The sequence below is a fragment of the Akebia trifoliata genome, chromosome 15, assembly GCF_017979445.1.
Source record: "Akebia trifoliata isolate Shusen 1 chromosome 15, ASM1797944v1, whole genome shotgun sequence".
NCBI classification, from domain to species: Eukaryota; Viridiplantae; Streptophyta; class Magnoliopsida; order Ranunculales; family Lardizabalaceae; genus Akebia; species Akebia trifoliata.
Window position 1 is genome coordinate 462,502 of NC_141389.1, and position 7,346 is coordinate 469,847.

The following is a 7,346-nucleotide window of genomic DNA, read 5'->3' on the forward strand; positions in this document are numbered from 1 at the left end:
ATGTACATGATCTACGGTTCTAGCACATGTCCTGTCAAGGGAGTCGATTGAGTATGTCACGTGGGGGAGTCATTTAATCGTTACTCTTCTCATATAAATCAATCCATAGTGGTATTACAAATTAGAGTCTTGTTAGAGTGACATTAAAATCAACATCGATTTACACATTGCTGACATGGAGGTGAGCATAGAACCAAAGATGTTTTTCACTTGTATCTCGATGAAAAACATCTATGGATCCATACATACATCCACGTCACTAATACGTGAATCTATGTCAATTTCAATGTCACTTCAGCATTTTCCTACTAACTATTAAAGAAAATATCTTGTTATACAGTGTCCGAGATACAAATCACAATAATTCGTCCATATAAAGTAGATGTAACTTATTAGAAAAATAACAAACAGTATACATAGAAAAATATTTATTAACTGACTTTAATTCTAGTTAAAATATTTTGATTTATATTCTCAAATTCCTCAAGAGAAGTCCAGATCCCACTCGAATGTACCAATAAAAAAAATAAAAAAAAGGAAAGTTCATGTCAACCGTGAAACATGCATGAAAAGTAATATTAGAAAAGATTGATTTAACAAAGGGTGGTCATCATCCTTGTGAGGACAGCTCTTTAAATTTTATGACTCACAAGTTACTACAGCAAAAGGAGAGAAAGTTAGGCAAGTGTGCACTCACCCACCGCATTTAACAATAATTGAAAGTTGACTTATATAATAATACATAATGGTACACTATATATAACCATCACCACCACCAACAACAACAGCCTTCTCTTACTATAACCAATCAAGGTGTTTTTTGATCTTTCTTGGGATTTGAGATCCATTTGATCTAACATGGAACAGAAAGTTGTGCTTCGAGTGCTCCTACTGTTTCTGGGTTTCTCTTATGTTCTAATGTCTTTGGATGCTGTTCCTCTATCTAGTAAGATTTTATTACTTTAAGTTTCACTTTTTTTTTCTAGAAGTTTTTGTGGGTTTTATTGATGTTTTAGTTATTTTTCCATAAAAAGATACTAAGATGTGTGGAATGATACATGGTTTCAGGGAGCCTTAGATTAGCTGATGAAGAGCCATCAGTCCAACTGTTGGTGCATCAGGTTAATTCTCTCTCTCTCTCTCTCTCTCTCTCTCTCTCATATATTACTCAACTCCACAACATTTTTTCCCATGTGACACACTTTTAAATGTCCGATTCGAGTTAGCCCGTTGATTGGTGAGAAGGCTTTTGAGGTTCAACCAATGTTTTAAAAATCAAACCGATCGGGCCACCGATTCATAAATATTCCTGCTTACGAACTCTATGATTTACTTATACTTGAATCCGACGGTTAGAAATCGCCCATCATGCTGATTCCTTGGTGGGTAAATTGACTAAAAGGTGACCACATGGCAACAAAATTTGATTTTTCCTGACTCATTTATTTCAAAGAATTTGTTGTTGTTGTAGCTGTAAGAGTGTATAATTATACTAGAAATATTTTCCTAAGAAAATCAATTATCTAAGAAATGGCCAGATACAATAAAGTTTCTCATAAAATAGTTATTTGATTGCACTTAGTATATAATCTTTTTTTTTTTTTCATAACGGGGTGTTCGGACTTACGTCCGACTACGGGCTAGGACCGGATGAGCCAAGGCCATAGCCAAAACATATGGGTCCCTCCCCCGGGTGCGTGCAATACCCGCACATCACACGCACCAGGTAAGTGAGGGAGCACCCTCGCGGGTGGCTCCGAGGAAATATTGCTCATACTGGATATCGAACACACAACCTACAAACTCTCATCACTTATTGGATCCGAACTTGCTATTGAGCCACCACTTAAATAATTTCAAAAAGAGATTTTTTTTTTTTTTTTTACTACAGTGATGAGACAAATATTTAACCTTGTATTCAATGTCAAGATTCTATCTCCTTCAACCTCAGTAAGAGCATAGGATATTTTGGGGAAAACGAGTGAAACTAGTTGAAGATGATAGATTGAACACGATGTTATATAAGTTAAAGAATAATTAATAACCCTAAACTTTGAAGAGTTTGAATTCAATTCCCAAAGAAAAATTAAGTTTTTTTGACTGAAGGTTGAAGGTGAGTATTTTAGTCAACTTTTATTATTATCCCAAACAAAAACAAAATGAAAAGGGCATCTCATGACATCATGAGATGCTGTGCGAGTATGTTTGGAAAATGTGTGTAAAGTTGTTGAAGTTGAGAGAAAGTTGTTGTTGTTGTTGTTGAACTAACTCGCTTGATTGAATATATGATTTAGAAATTAACTTGTTTAAGTATGTTGTTTGGATGTTGAACTGCTTAGTAATCTGCCGTTTGAAATTTATTGAATGAATTTAAAAAAGAAAAAATTAAGAATATCAATAAATAAAAATTATGCCATTTTAAGATGTAACTAACCAACTTTTCTCTTCTTTGAAAGTTGTATTTCCTTCCTTCAAACTGTCTAAAAAAGATGAAAGATGTGGATATGCAAATTATTATGTTTTTTTTTTTTTCATACAAATTATTCATTTATTTAATAAATAAAAATATATAAAATAGAGCTGGACCTTTACTAATCTCATCTATGGGTTGACACTAGTGGTTTCCAATAAAAACACACAAACAAGCAACATTTTTTTTAATAAACATTTTGAAGAAAAAAAAAAAAGAATGTTACAAAAACAAATTGAAAAGAAAAAAAAAATCAAACAAAAAATGTTTTTAAAGAGGAAAAAAAAAAGATTGAAATCATAACAAAAATTGATCAATAGTCATAAAAATAAAATAAGAAATAGGAGCATACCTATCTGTGTTAGAGTTACTTTATGAGGGTATTTTTAGAAAATTTATGATTTTGGTATATTAACAAAGTTTGGATTTGGTAATTATTCGGTGGGGATTCAATTCAGTTGATTTGGATAAATTCTAGGAAAATTTCATAAAAAAATTGCTGAAAATTTCAAAGAATATACAAATTATGTTTTTGGGTTTCTTACCAGAATCACTCATTTTCAAAAAAAAAAAAAAAAAAAAAACCCTATCTTATTCTTGATATAAAATTTCGAAGGTGCATGAAGGATATAAATATGACCATATTCCCTGATTAATCAATTACTTGTCAATTATTTCATTGATTTGTCAATTTAATCATCTAGTCCTTCATTTAGAGAATTTTACCAAATTTTTGAAAAAAAACGGAGAATTTCGTGACTGTGGATTTTGGAGAGTGATAATATCAGATGCTTAGTTTGGATCATGAGAACAAAATAACCACGACGTTGCTTTGACAATCACTTAGAATGTTGTTTTGTCTTTTTTTTTTTTGGCTTATTTACATTGGCACACTTGTATAGTAAACTTGATTAAGTCTTGCAGGGTTTCATGGAACAAGAAAACTATGCAAAACAATTAGAGGAAGAAAAATTTGTACATGGAAGGATTGAGCTTGAAAGAACTGATGATCATGACTATCCAGGAACAGGTGCAAACCACCACCATGACCCTAACCCCCCTGGAAGAAGTTAGAATTTTATCTTTGTAATTTATTTCTATGGGCGCAAATTAACAACTAAATTAAGAGGGTTTGCGATCTTAATATCTACTATTTTGTTATAGTGGTTTCTATTTTAATGTATATATTTTGGATTAATTCAAAATTTTGATATTTAAGATGACATCTTAAATATGGATAAAAAAGCTGTTTTGTATCCAAATGTTGATAAGAGTGATTTCCTCTAGTGTAGATTTCAATTATTCTTTTTGAAGTATTTTTGGTGTGGTGATTTCAATATGTGGTTCAAGTTAAAGGGACAAAGTCAGGGTTCGAGAATAATTCATCAAGAGAAAGCTTCGGAAAAAATTGATAAAAGTTGATAAAGTCAAGAAAATAATAGGCCTTAACCCCTTTTGTTGGGATGCACAAAAAACCCTTCAAACATGGGAAAAATACTAAAAGCTACTCTAAAGTCTAAAGTATGGTTTGTACATCGAGCCATCTCAAATTTGAAGAATAGAATTAAGTGTTGTGATTTTCTAACTCAAAATTTTTTACTAGGTTGACATGGAAAATGCACAGAATCGTAAATCTTTTTCCTCGTGTATCCCGAAGAAAAAGATCTATGGTTCTGTGCTCCATCCACGTCAACCGAGTAAAATTTTCGAGTTAGAAAATCATTAGTGTGGAATTAATGGTATTGGATTGTCAAGGTCGTATAAGTTTCAATAGTGAAGGGACCATAAGTCATACGTGTAGTGCACTAATTGCGGCTCAACTAACACAAGGTTTGTGTGCTTACATACACCTATTAACCAAATGCTTATGGTGATATGTATCTGTTCGGCAACCAACGTTAGGGATCTAACGTGGGAGTCAAAATTTGTCCTACATGGGTTAAGAGTTTTGGATTGGGCTGATTTAGTGAGAGGAGATCATCCTTATAAAAAAGTCAGTCCATTCTGAAACTTCTAACCCCATCAAAAGTGATTTAATTACAAGTTGAAGGATTGTGGACCGTTAATTAGTAAATCACTTTTGATGAGTTTAAAAGTTTCATAATGGTGGCACGTAAACCATGTGCTTGAAGAGGCATAGTCATGCCATCACTAGAAAATGCCATCTATTAACACCGCCTCTCCAACCACGTGGACCTGACAATTGCAAGTACTGTGTGTGTGCCACTAAATGTGCACATTTTAACCTGTTTGAGCCAATCAACCAATTGTTAGGTTGTGGATCATATGAATATATCACTATTTGGTGGCTTTAATACCAATTGTCTGAGACTTGGAGTGATTGTGTGGCGCTCTTGTCATGGCTCGACTAATTAAAAGCACGCTTTATGTGCCTGGTCACCTGCTATTCAACATGATACTACAATAGTATTGATTTTTTGTTTTGTTTTGATAACCCGGTATGCCAATAGACAACAGATCTGACCCACATATGAGCTTTGCCCAGTCCATAGACCATGGTCTTGTCCAAGGACTAGTCCCGAGGCACGTGCAACCCTTGCACATCACACGCACTAGGTAAGTGAGGGTGCGCCCTTCCAGGTGGCCCATGAGGAATTAATGCTCATATTGGGTATCGAACTCACAACTTATGGGCATTAACCGCTTATTGGTCCAAAATTTCCACTGAGCCAACCCCTCGAGATTCTTCAAATAGTACTGATTGTATGCATGTATATATACAAGCTATGACAAGGGCTTCCCACATCTAAACCAGTGTCTTTGAGCCAACAACCACTATATTGAGACAATTTGCATGATCACATGACGCATATCAGACACTTGACATGGTTACAATGTCATGGTCGAATCAACTAAAAGTAGTTTCTATTTATTTGAGCTTCTTTCATCAAGGCATATATATAACATGTTTCTAAAAATCATCTAAACATGTTTTATGATCTAAAATAACTAATTTTTAATCATCTAAAATTTTGTTATCCATATAAAACAAGGTTTTGTAGCAAAGCATTTGCTAATCCACCCTATAATAATAATAAAAAATAATTGACCCCATAATTTCGAGGGGCACGCTATTTGCTCCCAACTATTTTGCTTGTCTCACTCATTTATTGCTTTCATTCACCCAAAAAGTGGGTGAAAGGAGTAATTCTAGTTTTAAGTGGGTATGACGAGTAATTTCAATCGAATCTCATTCAATCTACTCTTCCTCATTATTCTTTTTCTTTACATCTACGTAAGTTTCAACTAATGTTTCAACAAGGATTTCATGATAAAGGAAGCAATACCCTTAAAGCTTTCAAAATAGGTAAGCAATGCCTGTGGAAATCTCAACCCTAATCTAAAATCTCAATAACGAGAAAAATAATCAAATGAAGTTTCATTTGTCCACCTTCCTAAAATGACTCAATGGGTTCCTATTAAGTCTTTTCAAGTAGATTCAATAGGATCCTATCGAATCAAAATGATAATTTTCGATATATATATATATTGAAGGCAGACCCCTAACCAGAAAAGCAACGATTACAAACATATTCCCTCTAGCATCTTTACATACAATGTTCCTAAGATCACTAGGAAGGTCCATAGGATCCAAAACTAATATGCCTCAAAAGGAGAGGTAGGAATGTTACAAAATCAACAACTTGGTTGCACTCTTTAAGGTAGAAACCAAAGTCTTATCTTTTGGAAGAGGTTAGCTCTATCTCTGATGGCCTTCGTTAGTCCTTTAAATATGAGTGCTTGTGACAAGTAATTTCACTATTTATTAGAAATAACATTTAAGTGGGGTGAAACAAGAAAATAAGCAAAAAAAAGTGGGTGTAACTAGTCACCCCTAATTTTAAACAAGTTAATACTGTAAAAATTTGTTGCAAATTCTACTGTAAGAAGCAACTATCAGAAACAACTGTAAAAAGCTAAAACACTGGAAAACTTGTTTGATAGAATCTTGTAAAAGTAGTGTGTTATTTACCAGAATTTAATAATTATTGTTTGATACAATTATTAGATTCTACTGTATTTTGGTAAAATGATCAGAATACACATAATATTAATAATGCACCCAGAATGTATAAAAAATTATCAGAATACCTTAATAAATATATAATTACACTAAATATATATAAATACAATAAATTTATATTATAAAATATAATTATTTTAATTTAAATAAGTTTATAAATTTTATATTTCTATCGAACTTTCGACAGCATCTCCTCTAGAAAATGGACGTATGAAATTTTCCTAATTAGGATTCCATTTCAAGGTCTCTACAACAATAATCATATTGGTAACTGAAAACAATCGATAGTAAGAATAAAAAAAAAACTATACTTTAATTTATCTAATTGAAATTACTCATCGGGAAAGACAACTCAAGCAAACAACACAAACGATTAATATATTGCAAGAAATCTTAAATTCTTAATTGACATAATCATAAGTATCCTCCAAATTGATCGTAGATACTTGTTGTGGGGTTTATTGGTGAAAGAGAAGATGGGTTTTAGGTCGATCAGACTTTGCGTCGTCAATGTTGTCGATTGTAGATCGTCGTTACTATAGGGTTTAGGTTGAACGAAAACAGGAAGTGAGAGAGAGAGAGAGCTCGTTGCATTTTATAGGACTTACGCTGAAAATAAGTTATTTGATGAAGGGTTTTTAGGAAATTGAGTTTTAATTGAAAAAGCTGTGAAAAACTACTTTTTGAAGCGCTATCAAACACGCACTAAATGATTTGACTCGTCCAAGTCAATGACTTGGAAGAATCAACTCGGTACCGATACGAGTGATTAGGCATCGATAGACCGTTCTTGGAGTCCGAGTCACTCTAAAACCCTAAAGCCCGCCTCTT

At 33.1% G+C, this 7,346-nt stretch overlaps 1 long non-coding RNA gene across 1 annotated transcript; it reads left to right on the forward strand.

The window, feature by feature from the left end:
- The first annotated feature begins 774 nt into the window (after positions 1-774).
- LOC147383733 (uncharacterized) lies at positions 775-3,655 on the forward strand. The gene is made up of 3 exons (XR_015173130.1): positions 775-946; positions 1,069-1,121; positions 3,395-3,655. It is a non-coding gene; the product is annotated as an uncharacterized LOC147383733 (long non-coding RNA).
- The last annotated feature ends 3,691 nt before the right edge of the window (positions 3,656-7,346 follow it).